This window comes from Lissotriton vulgaris, chromosome 8 (assembly GCF_964263255.1).
Source record: "Lissotriton vulgaris chromosome 8, aLisVul1.2, whole genome shotgun sequence".
NCBI lineage: Eukaryota > Metazoa > Chordata > Amphibia > Caudata > Salamandridae > Lissotriton > Lissotriton vulgaris.
In genome coordinates, this window is record NC_141696.1 from 614,699,772 (window position 1) to 614,720,970 (window position 21,199).

The 21,199-nt window shown below is 46.7% G+C and overlaps 1 protein-coding gene across 1 annotated transcript in view; it reads left to right on the plus strand.

The window, feature by feature from the left end:
• Positions 1 to 7,882, plus strand: part of IMPG2 (interphotoreceptor matrix proteoglycan 2) — a 904,006-nt gene extending 896,124 nt beyond the window's left edge. Inside the window, exon 22 of the mRNA XM_086934482.1 lies at positions 6,778 to 7,882. The gene's annotated coding sequence lies outside the window, so the exon portion shown is untranslated. The remainder of the gene's footprint in view (positions 1 to 6,777) is intronic.
• Positions 7,883 to 21,199: the final 13,317 nt, after the last annotated feature.

Sequence of the window (21,199 nt, forward strand, 5' to 3'; positions counted from 1 at the left end):
AAATTTTTTTTCACAGAAATATCACAGTTTAAATCATGTTGCCAATGCTTCGAGTAGGTGTGCTTTTCAGATGAACTTAAACTCTGTAAATGGTATTTAGACTTGGAAAACAATGTTTCGGATTGGCACTCCTGTGCTTTAATGCTCCTGAAAACCAATAGGGAGAGACAGGCCATGTTACTTTAGGTTATGGCATACCTTTAAGTAAGTAGCCCTACATCAAAGAATCTTCTAAAAGATTTTCCCACAAAAAACAGAATAATTGGCTTAGGAAGGCAAAATTCTGTTCTTCCACAAGGAAACTGTGGTGGTAGCATATCGGTTTTGCGCTTGGAAAGGATGAGTACTGCAAACAGATCCTTTTACCTGTGCAACTGGAGTGATGCCTACTGGCCGTTCATGTAAAGGAACTCACCCTTGGTCTACCCACTGACCGTGGGTACTGCCGGAGAACGCATGATATTTGAGTGTGCTGTGTGTGCTGGAATGTAGGTGTGCATGTGCATGGCACATAACATGAAGACCTGAGAGTTCCATTTTGGAAGTCCAGTCACTGGAAAGGCTAGTGGAACTGAGAACTTTAACCCCGGAGAGGATATGTTGATTACTGACATTCCTGAGGGGTAGTGTGGGAATACATACACTGGAGGAATGGAAGCAATCAATCAATCAATCAATCATAGCATTTGTAAAATGCACTATTTACCCGTGAGGGTCTCAAGGCACTGGGGGTGGGGGGTGCTGCTACTGCTCGAAGAGCCAGGTCTTGAGGAGTCTTCTGAAGGTCAGCAGGTCTTGGGTCTGCAGTAGGTGGGTGGGGAGGGTGTTCCAGGTCTTGGCAGCGAGGTGGGAGAATGATCTGCCGCCAGAGGTCGCTCTTTGGATGAGGGGGACTGCGGCGAGGACGAGGCTGGCGGAGCGGAGCTGTCGGTGGGGGTGTAGAAGCGGAGTCGTCTGTTGAGGTACGTTGGTCCTGTGTAGTGGAGTGCTTTGTGTGCGTGGGTGAGGAGCTTGAAGGTTATCCTCTTGTTGACGGGGAGCCATTGCAGGTCTCTCAGGGGGGGTGTGATGTGGCTGCGGCACACATTGAACGTCTTTTTGATTCCAGGAAGAGTTCTCAATCACTGAGGCCTGGGCTTCTAGTCAGACGAGATGGTGGGTCTCACAAGGTTGGCACAGATGGACCAGGTAATATTGAAAGTGGGGAAGGCTTATGCTATTAAAAGTTTGTGAAGCCTATTTCAGTAGCGGCTGGCAGCTAGGTGTGATCCCCAGTTACTTCCTGGGCCTGTGTTATGGGTCAGTCAAATTTAGAGACTCTCCTGCTGTGGCAGGCTGCCCTTTTTGACAAAGGATAGGGCAGCGGAGAAGGCACTTCAAAGAAGTTGACACTCACAACACAAATATCAAAGGACCAAACACTAAATCGCATCCATGTCTTGATTTGGGCTTTATAGGTAAGAGAATTAGTTCCACATGTTGTTGAACAGCACTGTTCAATGATGGGGGATCCCGGTAGCAGGTCGCAGTAGGTATGGATTGAGGGCTCTAGATCTTGACGAATGTGTGACTACAGATCCGGCCCCCTCACGGGATTCATGGTGCTCAGTCTGAAAGTATCAGTGAATTGAGCAACTTGAGGAACACCTCCTCTCTCAGTTAATGCACCTTAGCACATGCAACACATACTGGTCTAAACAATACTACACTTGACGATCACTAACCTTTCTACGCACATAGGTCCTGACGAAAGCCAGTATACTAAGGAACCTAGATGAAACATGGAGACTTCACAGGATATTGGAGACATAATCCAACCACCACACATATCCACCGTTCTGTTTTTAATACTGCCAAAGGCCCAATATTATATTCCATAACTTTTCAACCTACACTCATTAACTTCACTGCACTCTCACTGTACAAAACCCGCTCCGCTGTAATCAGGCGTGGAAGCACACCCGAGGTGCACCTGGCGCCTTGGGTGGGACACGATGATGAAGCATGCCACCAACTAGGTTGGCGGGTGAGGGTTTTCATAAAAAACAAAACAAAAAATAAATTCCTCCCAGACATGGATATCTAGTTTCCACCCAATAGCTAGTTCTCATTGATATGTATTTACCCAATGATGGGGCTCAACTGGAGAGACGATCACCAAGACTTCTAGCTGTTGGAACAAGGACTAGGGACCAAGGCTTGCTAGTCACCCTGCTGGGTGATGGGCCATCTGGAAGTCAAGCCAATTTGCCAAGACACTGTAGCAACATCCTTCTGCCAGCCAAACCAGCAGAACCTATAAGGAGGAGCAGACCACTTGGAGGGAGTGAGGCCTTATGGGGATCCTGGAGAGTGGATCCCAGTGAGCGAAATGTGAGGTGCCCAGTCTAGCTGAGACCAACGGGGGAGTGTGAGCCACCAATCTGTTCTTGCAAAGTCGGCATCCCCTGTGTGCCAGAAGGGTACACCATGAAACTAGGGCAATCGCCTTTGTGTATATGAAACTGGCAAACCACATGTGCCAGATGGGTCCTCCGTGAAACTAGGGCCAACTCCTGTGTGCCCAGAGGGGTCCACTGAGAAGCTAGAGCTGTTGAAAGTGTGTGTAAGAAATGTTGCCAACCCCTGTGTGCCAGGAGAGGGCCACCTTGAAACTAGGGCCGTCACCTTGTGCCAGCAGATTTAGTGACCTGGTCTACCACTAGGGGCCCGATGTGAAGTCAGGACCATCACCCAGGATTGCTGTGTTTCTAGGCTGCCTGGAAGGACACTTACCAATTGCCACAGGAGATGTGGAGAGGATGTCCAATATCGACGGGTAATGACCAAAAGCTGAGGAGTCCCAACATCTCATCGGGAAAAGACAATGAGAGGTCACAGGCCTTTGCCGTCAGAGGACCTGAGCCCCTGAAGATGCTCCATGGTCCTCCTGCATTTGCGGCTTCCATCAGCTGGAGTACGACTGCTCATCAGACCTGCAGGGGACTTGCATTAATGTTGCATGTAATGCTGCTGAAGTGAACTCTTAAGTCCAAACGTAGACATTGTTGCGTGTGTACTAGTATGGGCCACATCTGAAAGGTGTGTCATTATTTTATAGGAAATAACCATCCCTACTTTAAAAGAAAGAGGGATACAGGAATACTCTCTGCATAGCCACCAATAGGAAGCACACCGATTAATAGTTTGTTGTTGCCTTGCCTCAAACCAGAGAAGAATAAAAGGAAATTAGGAACATTATGGAGACATAACTCATGCCCTTTTTCCAGACTGCGCGGTCTACAATGTATCAAAAGTTATAAAGTTATAGTACTCAATGCTAAAACAAGATCTAATGATGTGTAACATGAAACCTCTGTAGAGTCTGTGAGTACTAGGAGACCCAACAGCCCAATAGTGTGCCGTCTTACAGTTTGAGACTGCATCTTGTCCTTTTTGACATTAAAGATTGCTAACAATTTCCGAACATTCAACAAAAAACCTATTTCCTCACCCCATTTTGAGCGGGAACCATGAGATAACAGTGGTCGTTCAAGTGCCTATTTTAAGATGTTTTTCTTCATTTTTATTGCTGCTCCTTTAACCACCCACTGTTGTCACCAGAGCTGACTGTGTGTGTATTGCAGGATTTGGGGGAAGGGCTGCGTAATGCATATACTTGCACTTTGTCCTTGATTATTGTAAGTGTTTTTAAGGCCAAACCTTCTGCAACGTGTATGGTGGTGTAGAGGACGTTGTTTCTTCATGAGGAAATATGTTATCCTGGGAGGAATAGAAAAAAATAGAACCAATTTCAAGGTTTTTTTTTGCAGGTTCAAAGGTTCATCTATTTCCTAATAGATGGTCATTAATAATGGTGGTGTGTCAATTAGGGCGCTGGGGCGTTGACCTACTAGTAATTTCTGGCCCCTATTATTCATTCGTTCTTTTACCTGGCTTTTAATTCAATCTCGGGCCGCTCCTGAGTCTTTAGCTCAGCGGCTCTGTGTGAAGGGGGTGGAGCGTGGCAGCCAGCAGGTTGACTCCGGTGTTGTCATGCTGACTGGCATGTAATTGTCAGCAGGGGGTGGTGAAGCCAAGCGCACAGAAGCACAAGTGCGCATGTTGGGTTTGGGTCAGAGAGTTTCTCTAACCCAAACCCAACATGTGCACTAGTAGTCTTTGCTCTGGCTGGCGGCTGCACACTAGGAGAGCGAGGGTTGATCAACTCCGTAGCCCTCGGTCTCCTAATGAGCAGCGGGTATCCCTGCTAAGCCAATCCTGGGGCTGCTGGAACAGCGTCTGTATTGGCTGAGAGGGGTTGCCACACAGGGCCAACGGCCTCTTACAGTCCGGAGTGCACATGAGGTGTGGGGGGGGGGTCGTAAGAGGCTCTGAGTTTGGCCCATCCATGTCATGACTTATTGCAAAGGCATGCAGTGAATGGCCTGCCATTTCTACCGTTGCTGCCTGGGCTGTTCAGCCAGCCCTGCTCTCTGTCCCTCCCCTCAGGGTGTGATGGTCCGAAGCACAGACAACTGGGCTGGCCTCATGCACGTGCAGTAGTACAGTAGTCAACTCGTCATCAGAACTTGTTGTCTGCAGTGTTGAGTGACTGGAGTCGATCCAGTCCTGAGTAAAAAAACTAAGTAGGTAGGTGTGAATGCCTTTTATTACTATTGCTTACCTCATTTTTGGTTTCATAAAAACTTAAAATCCCAATCATCCTACTTCTAGCAATAGTGTGACCTGCCTTGGTAAGAACATTGCTACTATTTTAATTAATAATATACCTAATTGATTTAAGCGGGTAATGATGTAAATATTTGAGATTATTGCCACATATCAAATGTATGACCTCTAGGCCGCACACATCAGCAGTGTTCATTGCATAAGAACAAACTGAGCCCCGGCCGTGAGCGATCATTCAAATCAAGTCGAATAGTGTTTGAGTGCTTCAAGCTTTGTCAATCCATAGACTTTGTCTTACAATAAGTTTCCTTGCTGAACAGAAAAAATGTGGGTAAAGGTTATGAATCGGGCTAATAAAGGCAGGCTGGGTTTGCAGGTTAAGGGGGGCCATGGGGAATAAAACACGCGTCGAGCTAGACTGCGCATCTGAAGTGCTGTCCAGGATTACGGCTGATTCCATTCTTCAAGATTTTAGATGACAAGTTGAGATGTCACAAACAAGGTTTTTTATGGATTTGGATCTACCTACCCACGTTAGTTGGGAAGCTTCCTTGTGGTCTACTTGCACTCCTTTTCCAAACAATTCAACCTTGCAGTTTATTGTGCCTCTCCTTAATTTTAACCTGCCTGCTTCGTCCTCCCTGCCTTTTCCTCTCTCTAGCTCCCCTCCTCTTCCCTACCTAGGCCACGTTCACCCACGACCACTCCCAATGAACCAGTCATTCCTCCATCATGCAGAATGGTGACTACTGAGCCGGTTTGTTGATTGCCTGCAACATGCTTTCTACTGCACTGTGACTGCGCTAAAAGTACCTGTCAAGAGTGCAGAGCAGCTGGGAGCATGGTGAGTGTTGAAGGTAAAGACAGCAATTCCCTTCAAATGCATAGTCCAAGTGCATGGTGGACCCCAGAAGTGAAGCCACAGAAAAAGATCCTGCCGGTGATAAAGAGTGATTACTTCACCCCATAACACTGAGCGACATTGTTCCTCATTGTGGGGGTGAATCCCCATCTTTGGAAATGACTGAAATGTTGTGTGACTTTGAGAAGGCGATATACTTCACAATGATGAGGCAAAGTTTCTCTATTGATAATTACTATGATGTGAGGGTCTCTTGTTTCACCTGTGTTATTGATTGACAAAAGGCTTGGCTAACAATCCTTTCGGTATCCTCCGATTTTCACCTATCAGTTACTCTAGATCTGAAGGCGTGTAAGTGGTTTAGGTGAGTGATGTCTTGCAGTTGTTTGGCCTTGCATACCTATTACTGTGATTGACTAAACTTTCTCATGCATTTCAGCCAACTCCACACACGCATCACAAGGAAGAGTAAAGTCAAAATAATATTTGAATCAATGAGCAGGGATATGATGTTGTACCTTGAAATTACGCCAGTGTGTCTCCAAGGTTTGTTTTGTTTGGTTCCAGAATGGCCACCACACTGTCATTAGAATATGATTGACTTGCACAGGAAGAATGTTGAGACCATCTTGCTTCATTTTGCCATCTTCCTACCTAACAGTGCTACAGTTACTCTACACAAACTAATGACATGCACAACATTAACCTCCAAGGTTAATAAATTGACAGAAATATTGACTAATAGACATTTTGTGACTCGCCACCTATAAGTAACCTGGATCCAGCAGATGGGTGTGCACTTCTTAGCACTGCTGACTCTCTCAAGCTTTGGGCCTACTTTTCTTTGTGGAGTCTGTTTTCATTTCTGAGTGAATCCACAAAAGGACCACCAGACAAAAAAACTCAATATGTCATGAATAATAGTTACAGATCTCAATTGATGTATAGTAGGCTTATCCAAAATGTGAATGATGCCTGCAAAAAGCAGCAGCTATGGGAGCCTGACATATTAGCCATTTCTGTGCTCATTATGTACTGTTTGAATTATTTAAGTCTGTCAGACACAGCGTTATGCCTGTCAGAGCTCACACAATGTCAGCACTACGTCATTTTTAATAGATCTACTTATTTCCTGGACTTGAGCCCTTGAATTAAGCATACACACTTTAGAGGGCTACCTGAGCAGGTCCTGCTTCAGATCTCTTCTTAATACCAATTAATATATCCGTTCTCTTCTTTTTCAGGAAGTGAATACAAATGAAAGACAGTACAGAATGTATGGACGCTGAAGCTGATGATTACCTCACTCTTGCCATAATAATGGATTACAGATCCAACCATGAAGGATCGACCACAGCCCAGTGTGGCATCTGCAATTATACTTTGTGGATTCAAACTAGAAATTCTAAAAAACGATTTGCATCTTTGATTCTTTTTATTGATTGACTGTGTGTGTTTTAGTGATGCTCCCTTAGCACAATGACTAAAAGAGGTTCCAAAGGTAGGATTTGTTCACAAACAGCACAAGTAAGTTGGGGATCCGTAGCTTCATAGATCTTTAAATGAAAAGTGGGTTGTAGCAAACAGTCCAAATGTGCTGATCATCCAGCGAAGGTCAATGACAGTGTCAGATTTCGTCATCGAACTCACAGTTTTGGTGGTGGACATTTACACCTCTATATGAGTGGACACCTGTCCCATTCTTTTCTCTCCTGAAAAAGCCATTGAAAGTTTCTGAAGCCTTTATCAGTAGCTCACCACATGTTGGAAACAAATGTTAGTAACATTATATTGTTTTTCATCATAAGCTCCACATACTTGTGTTCTTCCATAATTCATGCAATCTTTTCAACAGCGATTAATTCCCTTTTTGAGACACAATGTAATCACATATTTGTAATCATGCATTTTTGGATCATGAACATGACAGAAAAAAAGATCTTTGGGATAGATATGCTGTATCGTGACGCAATTCAATGACATGCATGGCGCTCAGCTGTACGTATGCATTTAGACGAACAAGACTGGTTGACCACAGTCGATGAAGATTTTGGTCCTCAGTGTATAAAAATAGGTCAGTTTATATGCCTAGAGTGTACAAATCCTGAAGAATGTGGCCCAGGTGTAGGCTGCATGCTACATACTAGCACCTACTCTGCATTGTTGTACCTGACAAGAGCTAGCTCCTGGTTTGGATACGATTAGCCTCTTCCATCTTTAAAAATAGTGTGCGGGACACAGTACCTCGCCTTCCTCGTATATTTTGTACAACAATACAGGCATCAAATGGGCTACCCCTATGCACTGTCTCTCTCTCTCACAATCTCATCTTATTTCACCTAATGCTATGTCCTTGTTGCATACATTGACCGACTTCATATGTATTATGCATATCATTCTGTTTCACAGTGTATCATGTCAAAGAAATGGCACTGTGATTTCTGTATTTACTATATTTAGTTCAAACAAATAGTTTGAACTATATCTAAATAAATGGTTTATTTTCTTGTATTATCTAATATCTACATAAATTCACAAGGAAAAACAATTTTCTCAGTAATTCACACTTTATCTCGAAATCAGAAATATATTTGTCTTTTGTTAATAGGGCATAAACAAAACATTTTATCAGATATCTCTACTTCTTTTTCATAATCAATTCATTCTTTAACAAGAATATCTACCTCGCAGCAAGCTGTCAATCTTCTCTGCGGTGAAATGTCTAATTTTTCTCCGTGCCATTTGCTCATCTGGGAGGTTTTAGTGGCTACAAAACTGTGGTTATTGCACCCACAGTAAAATGCTAACGCAATCGGCTTATCATCTACAGCAAAAAGGACTGGAGAACAATCATTAGCCAGGTCCTTGTTGAGAATAGATCCACCATTCATCCCCAACGCTACATTGTGATATCTTGTCCCTCCATTCTGTGGTTAGAATGTTTAAGTTCTCTCAGAGGTAAATGAAGATTTTATTTTTATTTGATATTATTTTATTGTTACGTTATTAATTTGCGTAGTACTGATTTGTGACTGGAAGCCACTTAGTAGCACTAAGGGCCAGTGGTAGTAGTTACTGGTCGCAGAATAACTGGTTGCAATTTCTGACCAGTAGTTGTCCAACCAGTAAAGCATTTTATGAACCAACTTATGTACTAATAGGTTGGTTCATAAAATTCTGATTCAGTGTGGGTCCTATCCTGAGTAATGAGATAGGACTGGTCGCAAATTGGAACTCACTCTGATTGGAGACCGTCACTTAGACATAATGGTCTGCTGATCCTAGCAGACCACTATCCAAGATCACTTTTCAATAAGGTAAATGTGTATCTTTTTTTATTTCAGCCCGCTTTCCTTTCAGAAAACAGTGTTGCATTTACAAAAAGATGGGGGTAGTCTCCTAGACCACTTCCTACTCCCCAACAAACATTGATAAAGGGGAAGGGGTCCCCAGAGGACCTCTTCCATTTTGGGAATGGATTGTCACTCTGACTCTGGAGTCAATCACGTTTCAATAATTTGCAACCGGATTTTGGATGCAAAACATTGATGCATTGCATACTGAAATGGTACTTGGAAGGGACGCCAACAACATGCCTCTTTCAAATACTGAATCGGTGTGGAGTCGCTATCCCATTTTTGCAACTGGTAAAAGTTTACAGAGTTCTAACATTTTACAAAAAAATTCTTGTGGTTGCAAACTCTGAATTCAAGTGTTAGGACCAGATGGACAAAGCATTTTTACAATTACAGAGTCTTGAAAAAGTGAAGAGTTTACTTTTCATGGCTTTTTTGGTTGAGTCAGCAGTTGCTGAACAAATGTAGGGGTAGGGAAAGCTCTTGAATGAAAAATATTGAAAAAACTGTATGTTTTATTTTAGATATGGGTTTTACAGACCTCTATGAGTCAGTCTAGGGAATTTACAGTTCATATTAAACAACAGGAGGTTCAGAGCTGAAAATAAGTACAGCTGCTAAAACAGCTGTACGTTGGAAGCAAAGACTTTCCTGGGCCTTATAACATGACATATGCTGTTTCTGGGACATCAAAATCGACAAGGGACTGAGATCATTACGTAGATTAGAAGGTATAGGGCTCAATTGACTGGCATTTATAGTATTGAACATCCACACGGCTAACATCTAAAGCCTGTAATATTCAATACAAAGTGACCTACAAGACATCAGACAGAAGTTCTACGTATGTCTACTTATGTCTAACATTTTGTGTAATTATTAGGCTTTTGAAAATATGGCACTGGAGACGTGAATTGAAAAGCATGCACCGATAAGCATCCGCACCTCTTACTAGTCCTACCAACAAACAGTTGAGAAAACAACACACGAGCATCAGGAGTATTTACAAAGATGTGCATTCTTTGTCACATTAGGATCATCTACATAAGTGTAAGTGTCACTGTCCTGGAAGCATTTCAAATGGAAGAATTACCAGTATTAGCATATGTTCCACCTGGGAGAAAATAGCAACAAAGCCTTTATTTTTAAGTGAACATTTTTGATATTTCATTGACAAAATAGATTTTCTATTGGAAATTGCTGTAAGGTATTCATGGTTAGACAGTTTTCTTGGTCCACTTAGGAATGCTGTAGCGCAGCGACTCTTAACGTTGTGATTTATGCGGACCCCACTTAATCATTACTGAAATCTGAAAACCTCCACTGACTCAGTGGGGATCGTTGGATTCCAGTAATGAGTCATTAGTGGAAGCCTGGTATCTCGACCTAAGCAATTCCCATGACTTGAACCTCAGAACAAAACATAAAATTATAGAAACAAGTAATCATCAAACAAATACCCAAATTTAATTCAGAAAGAACTATAAACTTATTAAAATTAAATCTCCTTTTAAAGTTTTCTAAATTTGGTTTCTAATTCAAAATGATGAAGCGATATGCTAAACGTCGGCATATCACTTTGTCTTATTTACACCTAATGAACAAGTTACTTACCTTCGGTAACGATATATCTGTAAGAAACATTAGTTAGTGTTAGATTCCTTACCTTAGAATATCCCCAGGCGTCAGTTTGGATCCGGAAACTTTTGCGTAGCAGTACCCCTGCGCGTCGGTAGGCGTCGTCTGCAGGCGTCCCCTGCGGCTCCGCGTCCGTCGTTGGCGTCGTGCGCCGTGATGACGTCGCTGGAGTATATAGACGCCGCCTCCGCGCGCTGACGTCAGTTCTTTGCACACAGCTTTTCCGCGCCAGGAGACGCAGAGCCATGAGAGAACCAACACTGGTGCCATGTAAAACTAGGGCCCTGAAAGGGATGACCTTAACCCTAGGTATCAGTTCGCAGAACGGGGAGGATGGGTGGGTTCGGTAAGGAATCTAACACTAACTAATGTTTCTTACAGATATATCGTTACCGAAGGTAAGTAACTTGTTCATCTGAAAGAAACACGTTAGTGTTAGATTCCTTACCTTAGAATACATACCCCAGCAATACCAACCCCGGTGGTGGGTCTGCGAACCAATACAAACTACACCAGAAAGTCCTGGAGGACAGAACGGCCAAAGAAGCCATCCCTCCGGACCTGACTGTCCAGGCAGTAGTGCCTCGCAAAGGTGTGCAGCGAGGCCCACGTAGCCGCTTGGCAAATGTCCTGCAAGGGGACTCCCCGGCCCAGGGCAGTAGTAGCCGCCGTGGCCCGAGTGGAATGGGCCCTCAGCCCAACAGGAGGCTCCTTCCGAGCCAAAGAGTAGCACGCTTTGATGCAGAGGACGACCCATCGAGAGATGGTTCGTTTACAAACCGCCCGTCCCTTCTTCGCACCCACGTAGCCAACAAACAGTTGGTCATCCACCCGGAACTGGCGAGTGCGATCCATGTAAAATGAAAGCGCACGTTTTGGGTCCAGACGATGGAGCCGCTCTTCATCCTTTGAAGGATGCGGAGGCGGGAAGAAGGAAGGGAGGGTGATGGACTGCCCGATGTGAAAGGCCGAAACAACCTTGGGCAGGAAAGAAGGTCTAGTCCTCAGAACCACCTTGTCAGGATGAATGGACAGGAAAGGAGGTTGGACAGAAAGAGCCTGGAGCTCACTCACCCTCCTGGCAGAGGTGATGGCAACCAGGAAAGCCGTCTTTAAAGTCAGGAGACGGAGAGGACAAGAATGAAGGGGCTCAAAGGGAGCACACATCAGAAAGGTTAGAACCAGGTTCAAATCCCACTGGGGCATCACAAACGGAACAGGTGGAAACATGTGAGTGATGCCCTTCAAGAATCGAGTTATAATCGGGGATTTGAACAAAGAAGGCTGATCAGGAAGCCTCAAGAAGGCTGAAAGGGCAGAAAGGTAGCCCTTGATAGTGCCCAGAGCAGAGCCCTGCTGGGCAAGAGAAAGAAGAAAAAGAAGAACCTCCGAAAGAGGGGCAGAAAGAGGATCCACAGCCTTTGCTGTGCACCATGCCACAAATCTGTTCCACCGACAGGCGTATACCGACTTAGTGGAGGGACGCCTGGCTGCCAGAATAACATCACAGACTTCAGGAGGCAAGTCAAATGGCCTCAACTGCCGCCGCTCAATCTCCAAGCATGGAGGTGGAGACTGGACAGGTTCGGGTGGAGGACCGTCCCCTGCTGCTGCGACAGAAGGTCCTCCTGAAGGGGCAGGCGGATCGGGGGACCGACTGACATGCTGAGTAGCTCGGGATACCAGTACCTTCGAGCCCAGTCCGGAGCCACAAGGATAACTTGGGCCCGGTCGCGCCTGATCTTCTTCAGCACTCTGGGCAGAAGTGGTATAGGCGGAAAGGCGTATAACAGACCGCAACTCCACTCGCGCCGAAAGGCGTCGCCGTGCGAGTGCCGTCTTGGAAACTCCAACGCGCAGAACTGATGACATTGCGCGTTCTCTTCTGTGGCGAATAGATCTAACCAAGGCTCTCCCCATCGCAGAAAGATGCCTCGCGCCACGTCCGAGTTCAGACGCCATTCGTGATCCATCGAGCACCGACGGCTGAGTTCGTCCGCCCTGGCGTTCAGAGAACCTGCCAGGTGTTGAACCGTCAGAGTCACGCCCTGACGTTCCAGCCATTGCCAGAGACGCAGAGCCTCCTGCCAAAGGGTCCATGACCCCACTCCGCCCTGTTTGTTGCAGTACCACATGGCGGTGGTGTTGTCGGTGAACACCTGCACTACACTCCCGTTGACAAAGGGGAGGAATGCCTTCAGTGCCAGACGAATCGCCCGCAGCTCCAACAGGTTGATATGGAGCCGGGACTCCGCCGGAGACCAGATGCCTCTGATCTCTGCCTCTCCCAAGTGGCCACCCCAGCCCTGGAGGGACGCGTCCGTCACGACAACATGCTCCGGTTGGGGAAGGGAGAGGGATATGCCTCTGACCCAATCGCGGTCCGTAAGCCACCACTGCAGTTGTCTCGCAGTGCCCTCCGAGATCAAGACGTGGTCGGACAAGTTGCCCTGATGCTGGGCCCACTGAAACTTCAGGTCCCACTGCAGAGCCCGCATCCGCCACCGGGCGTGATGCACCAGAAGGATGCAGGAAGCCATCAGTCCCAGCAGCCGCAGCGTCAACCTGACCGAAACCCGGGATAGCGGCTGAAAGATGGGAATCAAAGCCTGTATATCCCGGACCCGCCGTTCCGGAGGATATACCCGAAACTGCGCCGAGTCCAGAACCGCTCCGATGAAAAGGAGCTTTTGAGAGGGACACAGGTGTGATTTCGGCACATTGATGGAGAACCCCAGGTCGTGCAAGAGGTCTGCCGTCATCTGAAGGTGGTGGACGACTGTCTGGGGCGAGCCCGCCTTCAACAACCAGTCGTCTAGGTAGGGGAAGACTGAAACCCCCAACCTGCGCAGATGAGCTGCGACCACCGCCATCACCTTTGTGAACACCCGTGGGGCGCTGGTAAGGCCGAAGGGAAGCACGATAAACTGAAAGTGCTCCTGGCCTACCGTGAACCGCAGGTAACGCCGGTGGGCCGGCAGGACGGGGATGTGAAAGTAGGCATCCTGCAAGTCCAACGCTACCATCCAGTCTTGTGGGTCTAGAGCAGCCAAGACCTGAGCTAACGTCAACATCTTGAACTTCTCCTTCCGGAGGAAGCCGTTGACGTTCCTTAGATCCAAGATAGGACGTAGGCCCCCCTTGTCCTTCTTGGGTACCAGAAAGTAGTGGGAATAACAATCACGCCCTACTTCTGGCCCAGGAACGCGCTCGATGGCCCCCTTGGCCAAGAGGGCCGTAACTTCCTCCTGCAGAAGTGTCAAGTGGTCCCCCGACACACGGTGGTTCTGCGGTGGCATGGCTGGAGGAGCGGTCTCGAAGGGGAGGGAGTAGCCCCTTCGGACGATTTGCAGCACCCACCTGTCCGAAGTGATCGTGCGCCAGTGAGCGTGGTGATGGCGAACCCTGCCACCCACTGGCGTCACATGGGGCCGAAAGCACGGACTAGGAGGATTTTGAGGCAGATGCTGCAGGGGGAGGTGTGGTCTGACCCCGCCGTTGTCCCCGACCGCCGCCACGGCGGTTTCCACGGCCGCCACCGCGTTGAAAGGATTGTTGCGGCGCGTGGCTGGCAGCACGTGTGGGGGCGCCCCTTCCTTGGCCACGAAAGGGGCGAAACGAACCCGTTTGCTGACGCTGGGTCGAGAGACCCAAGGACTTGGCCGTGACCCTGGAGTCCTTGAAGCGTTCCAGCGCGTGGTCCGCCTTGTCACCGAACAGGTGACAGCCATCGAACGGCATGTCCATCAACGTATTCTGGACATCAGCCGAAAAGTTGGCGGATCTCAGCCAGGCGTGGCGACGAATCGCCACTGTCGTTGACATAGCTCTGCCCAGCGAGTCGGTCGTATCAAGACCACACCGTATCGAATATTTCGCTGCATCTCGGCCCTCAGCCACAGCCTGACCGAGTTTTGCCCGCACCTCCATGGGGCATTCTGGCAGCAGTTCCGCGACCGTATCCCACACAGAGTGGGTGTAGCGGCCCAAGAGGCAAGCGGTGTTGCAAGACCGCAGGCCCAAACTAATGGACGAGAAGACCTTTTTGCCAAACTGGTCATACCTCTTGGATTCCCGGTCGGGCGGGGCCGACGGGAATGCGGACTGGGAGGTCGAGGCCTGGATCACCAGGCTCTCAGGAGTGGGGTGGGTAGACAGGAACTTGGGGTCGTCCGGACAAGGACGGTGGCGCCTGGCCACGTTCCGATCAACAGGCGCACCTGAAGCGGGCCTGGACCACGTGCCCAACAGAACGTCTGACAAGGCTTCATTAAACGGCAGCAGTGGCTCCTGTGGGCATGACTGCGGTTTGAAGACCTCAGTGAGGATGTTAGGCCTCACGGCCGCGACGGGGAGCTCAAGGTGTAAGGCCTTGGCAGCCCTCATCAGCACCACTGAATATGCAGCTCCCTCCACCGATGCCACGGTTGGAGGAGAGATCAAACCAGGGTTAGGAGAGTCGTCCAGACCACTGGCATCCCCCAAGTCACCTGTCCAGTCCGGGTCATACTGGCACTCGCGTGACAGAGGGTCCTCGGACCCCTCCCAACCTACACCGAACTCTTCATCCTCTCCGTATTCGGAGTCAACGATGTAGACCGGCACCTCGGGGTTCATGGGCCCCATCGGCCCTGGGACCGGCGTCGAGCGACGCCGGTCCGGCTCCGCGTCCGGCGTCGGGGAAGGTAGGGGAACGGCGCCGCCCGGAGCCGGCGCCGGAGCCCCGCTGCCGGCCGGAGCCGGCACCGGAGAACCGGCGCCGCGCGGGGGCAGCGTCGGGGGTAACCCCGATGGTAACGGCGCCGGAGAGGCCGGAAGACCAGCCGGCGCCGATCCCGAAGGCCCTTGCGGCGCCGGGGTCGGAGCCGTCGGCGGCGCCGGAGCACCCGACGGCGCCGAGGCAGGGACACCCGAACCGCCAGGGCCCCCAGACGGTAGCACTGGGCCCGAAGGCCCCGTCGGAGAAGCGAGCGCCCTCATGGCCATGAGGAACGCCTCGATCTCCTCAGGCGTCGCGCCGTGCCCAGGGACCAGAGGGTATGAGGCAGGCCGCGCCGGCGACTCTCGCGGAGCCGCGGGGTTGGGGTCACCCGAGCCCCCGGCCGCATCGCGCGAGCGTCGGGGGGAGTCAGGGGTACGATGACGACGCCCGACTTCTTGTGCTTCTTACCTGATGAGCCTGACGAGTGGTGTCGACTTCCGGAACGCTCGGCGCGGCTCCGCGACCGCTCCCTCGAACGCTCTCTCGACCTCCGGCCGGACCGGGACCACTCCCGGTCCCGACGTGGGGCCGACACCCGGAGCTCCAGTAGCTTGCGGGACCGCTCCCGCCTAGCCTTGTTGGTGAGGGCCCGGCAGTCGACGCAGGAGTCCACGTCGTGGTCGGGGCCCAGACACCGGAGACAGAGGCGGTGATGGTCTGTGACCGACATCGTGCGCTCACAGTCATCACAGTGCTTGAACCCAGGCATCCTATCAGGCACAAAGAGAGAAATAACTATCGAAAAACTTGGTCAAAAGACCGGAGTACTGCTCTTCAGATCTGCGTCCACTGGCGCGGAAAAAAGAAGAACTGACGTCAGCGCGCGGAGGCGGCGTCTATATACTCCAGCGACGTCATCACGGCGACGACGCCTACCGACGCGCAGGGGTACTGCTACGCAAAAGTTTCCGGATCCAGACTGACGCCTGGGGATATTCTAAGGTAAGGAATCTAACACTAACGTGTTTCTTTCAGATACATGCTTTCTATCTGTTGGCACTTCAACTGAGGCTATCCATCATGCATACTATAGTCTTTTTGCTATTACCACAAATGTATTTCTATACTTTACATTTATTATTTAATTTTCTAGATTCATTATCAGTCGCAGACCCCCTGAGAAGCACCAGGGGTCAACGGACCACAGCTTACATTTGCAGATGTCTGGTGTGCAAAATGTTGGGACAAGTGTGGTTGTTCCATTTCAGCATGGCACAAAATCTTGTGCCATGAAATATATCACAGATCTACATCATCACATAGTACATACAGTTTACAGCCCTTTTGAATCTCCCACCTGTGAAGGTGAGGTTCCCATGTAAACGATAAGCAATCAATGTGAGTAGCTGAGCACTGTTGTTGTTTGCCTTGTTTTATTAAAGTGATCCATACCTCACCATAGGCTGGATTCCCTGTTACAGCAATGTTCATGGTATGTTAAATCTTTAAAGATTGCTTGAACTCCCACATTTCTTGCTGCTATTGAAAGTGCGAGGAAATTATGTCCTTAGAATCTAATCATGGCTTAACTAGTGAGTGAAGTGCTTGGTTTTCATGCCCCAGTGCAAGTACTAACATCTATCTCACAAGTCCAGCTCTGAATATTCCCCTCTTCAACTTGAGCAGCTGAAAGGCAGGGAACTTCAAAAGGCATGTGAAGTAGGAGGGAAGGGTATCAAATGGAAGGTATTTCTGCAGTTCTCAATAACAGAAGAACACCTGCGTCATTAAAAGCCTGACAAGATCCAAAGGTGATTTTTTCCAAATCTATCAGTGTACTTTGAGTCAATAGCAAGAACAAAGTAGGGCATTACAGCACAAATGCTGATAACTTCATCATAATTTTGCAGTTGCATTCTGCACATGCTGAAAGCATTTATTGAAATGCCTGGAAAAGTCCCAGATGAAGGCTGTTAGAGTGAGATTGTATCATTACCCCTTGACTGAGTTGTGATCCTACAGTGATGATTCTCAAAGCATCTCCCACCGTTGCGTGGCCATAAGCCCAAATCATCTTGGTTTTCAAGGGTCCCTTACCATCTCTATCCATGCCCAATGCTATGGAGATGGATGTGGACCAGGATACCCCAGGGAATCTGATGGTGGCTTAAGTCATGCTGATGTTGCAAGACCTGTGCTTGGATCTGAGGGAGTCCATTGCAGCTCCTAAAAGACTCCTCTCATTGTAGGGGTATCCAGCGGAGCAATCTAAGTTGCTGCTCCCATCCACACCAGCATGGTCAGGCTGATACTCAAGTGCTCCTACTATCACATTCTCAAACAACATTGCATGAAGGGTGTCCACACTGCATGGAGAGGGAATAACAACCACAGAAGTTCATATCCCTTCTTTGTTGAGGACTCTACACACAGCATCCAAACCTTCTTATGTATGCCTGTGTAGAGAAGTGGTCCCTTCAAAGTAGGAATAAATGCACATTGCGTGTACCACACAGTGACCGTGATGAATAAATTGTCAACCAACACTTATGGATCTCCAACCCTTCAGCTTCATTAAGGTTACCACTCCGTTCACAAGGCTTTTCCTATTGCTTAAAGTACCTAGTTTTCCCCACAGTTGACACAATATAGAAACATGGTAAAGGTTGGTTAAACAGTTTGTGACCTTGGAAGACAGTAGAATGCTGAAACAATATAAATTGATCCCATATTCCTGTTGTTATCTATGGCTCTTATTGAGAGCCAGTAGCATAAATAACTAATTCATATTTCGGTTACTCACTGTGCCTTTGTCACAGTATTGATATATTGCCTCCCACTGCTGTTATGTCACCAAAGAATCTGCGCGCTAACTAAAGACCAGAGCATAGTGGGGAATGCTTAATAACTGTCTTCTGAGTTACCCCACTTTTCCCACCTCCCTGTATTCTTTGCAGCAGAGTGACACCAACGTTAATCCATGTCCCTCAGGCAGTGGCGCAATGAACCTTGAGGGGGCCCCCTTGCAGGCTACGTGAAGGGGCCCCCTCCGGACTCAATCTAGAGCTCCCAAGCAGAAGTGCGGTGCTGACGGGCCCCCTGGAGGGTGAGGGCCCCCCGCACCGCAGGGGTTGCAGGAGCCTGTGTTACGCCCCTGCCCTCAGGTACGTAGCCATCGACCAACATCCTAGCTGATCCATAGGATCCACTATGCAGTGAAAGAGGATTGGTGGGGCATGCATAACATAAAAATGTAGATGGACAGCTGTAAAATTTAGTTTTCCACCTACAGGATCAAAGAGACATCACAGACATTCAAACTTCACTGTCATTGTTTAATTGAGATAGCGTTTTCAGGCTGAAAAATGAAAATTGGTGGTAACACATATACACTACAAATTCTGGGGTGCCATAGTTATAGGTACATAAGTATTTGTGATCCCATACAAGAAATGTTGTCCCTAAAGGTGCATCGGTTGCTGTTATTTTGTGATGTTAGTTGTTTTACAGACATTCTATTATTATTTAAAAAAAGAAAAATCTGCCAAGTGTTCCTGTAGCCGAAACGTCTTTGTATTTTCCATCTTTGTTGATATTGAAAGCAGAGCAGCCCATGTGAGTGGAATGGGAAAGATCTGGAGCTGAGATGAAGTTAGGTTCACAGGGAATCCGTGGAAGTAATCAGAAGCCAACATTCCTACTGTTAACCTTACTATACTTAAGCTAGGAATAACTGGAAATCTTCAGTTAGTATAGTTTAGTTTGAATTCCTCTGAATGTAAAGAATGTAAAAAAGGGCAGCAATATCTGTACATTTATTATCAATGGGCAGTTTGCTAATGGTCTGCTACCACTGTTTCCAAATCAGAGAAGACATCGAAAATAAAAAATAAGCAATTTTTGTATTTAAAATTTGTGATCTGCTTAAAATGCATGTACTTGAATATTGAGGAAGATGCATTGATATCTTAAGTGAGAATCAACATACGGTGGGAAACAACAATCTCTGATTCCTGACATAGTCAAGGTGCTTGTTGCTTCTCCGGCAGAAGAAGAGGCCACTATAATATGGTGCTGTAGCGCACTGATATTCACTGTGGTGTGTTGCTCTTAACATATTGACATTGGTTGTGTTGGGATTTTATTGAATTTACAAACTGCTAACAAATGTCAAATTATGTTTTTTTCTAATCGGTTATGTAGTTTTAAATGTGTCAGATAAAAAGAATCTGTGTTTTCTGCATGTGGGTCCTTAGCAGTTACTTCATACAAGTGTGAATTCTGTATTTTTTATGTACATACATTTTAAATATTCAACTCTCTGTTTATTTGTAGATGTCTGATTTCATATGTCCTACGAGCAATATGATCACTTGCCATCATATAGTTCCATGGTTCATTCACATTTTTATAGGTATAATGAGGGTCTAATACTGTTTATAAGTTAGGCGGAATAGGTGGAGGTATTTTTCATATATGATAAATACCATTACACTGAAGGGAAGTACTCACCACATGTGGTGAATACCTCCTAATCCTACATTTGTCTGGCAAATGAGGCTTTACATATGGTAATGGTATTTAACACACCAAATTCTGCATGTTTAGCCTTTTTTATGGGCCTTTTCCCTGGTAAACGTCATCAAGTTTAACCTGATGTAACTTGTCAGGGTAAACTGTGAAGGTGTGATAATCGCACTACTCATAATTACGATCCCTGTGTAAACATTCTATTTCATTGTTTTTATATCATCTGTATCTCTAGAGACAGGGACCAAACATATGCAAGTCAGTTTTGACCTATCCACAGAAAGGACAGCCCAGGCCAACAAGCTCGGTTTTAGCTTTGGAATAGACATATTAAAAAATTAAGCTTTTAAAGAGTAATTTTAAAAATCATAAGTTCCACAATGGGTCACCATGCTGTATTTGCACCATATGTTGACAGATATGACTATATGTGTCTGTAATGAAGAAATATTTTGACCTCATTTATAGACTGCCTCCATATCTTGTCTGTGAGGCAGAGGATGGGTTCAGTATCCAGTGATTATTGGTTTATGAGCACACCATGGTTTTCCAACATTTATACATGGTCTTGTATTGGTGAAAAAGGATAAAAAAAATCTCTCAATGTCCTAGACGGGTTTAAACGGCTTCTGATGGCATGTGTTTTTTTAAGGTTGCCAAGGACATCCTCTAGTGCTCAAGGTTTGGGCTATATACTTTGCATGTGGTTAATATTCAAATTAATTTCACTGGACATTAATTATTATTTGTATGAATTAATAATACTAGAAAATACATGTATTAGATTCCAGCTGTCAGAGACCATAGAAGATGTGTCTTTTAGTGTGATCATATGTATTCTGACATCTGAGGATTCGCATAGTGTAAGAGAAAGGCTACATGAAACAGCAACTTTATTGTATCTTCAGATTCAACTGCATATTTGAATCGATATTACTACTGCTGCATTTATCCATATCTATTAATTAATTTGGGGCTATCCTTAACTAAGAGGTTAATAAGGCTCCACGACTCTGTGGCTGCAATGATAATATATTTCATTGTAGATTCAATAAATATTTTTGTACATATGGTTGAAATCGTTTTTCTACAATAAATACATTTTGTTTCAAGAATGTATCTGTATGTTGTCCTTCTTGTCCAAATACATCTTCCCAATTGCAAACTTGCAAATGATTACTGTTCGTATCAAAGGTTTTGACTGGATCGATTGACCGTTGTCCCATGGTCAGTACATTATTTAATTTGTAAAAACAATTAAGTTCAGTGGTAGGAAGTTCTACTTAGGAGCCTTCTGCCAATGCTACTGATTACCAGTTTTGCCATATAACAAAGCTGCCTCATTTTGACTCCACCTCATGTTTCTTTCTTCCCCAATGCTACACTTCTTGCTTCCACAAAAATTAAGTGAGGTTATCAAGCAATGCAAGGCCACTGTGC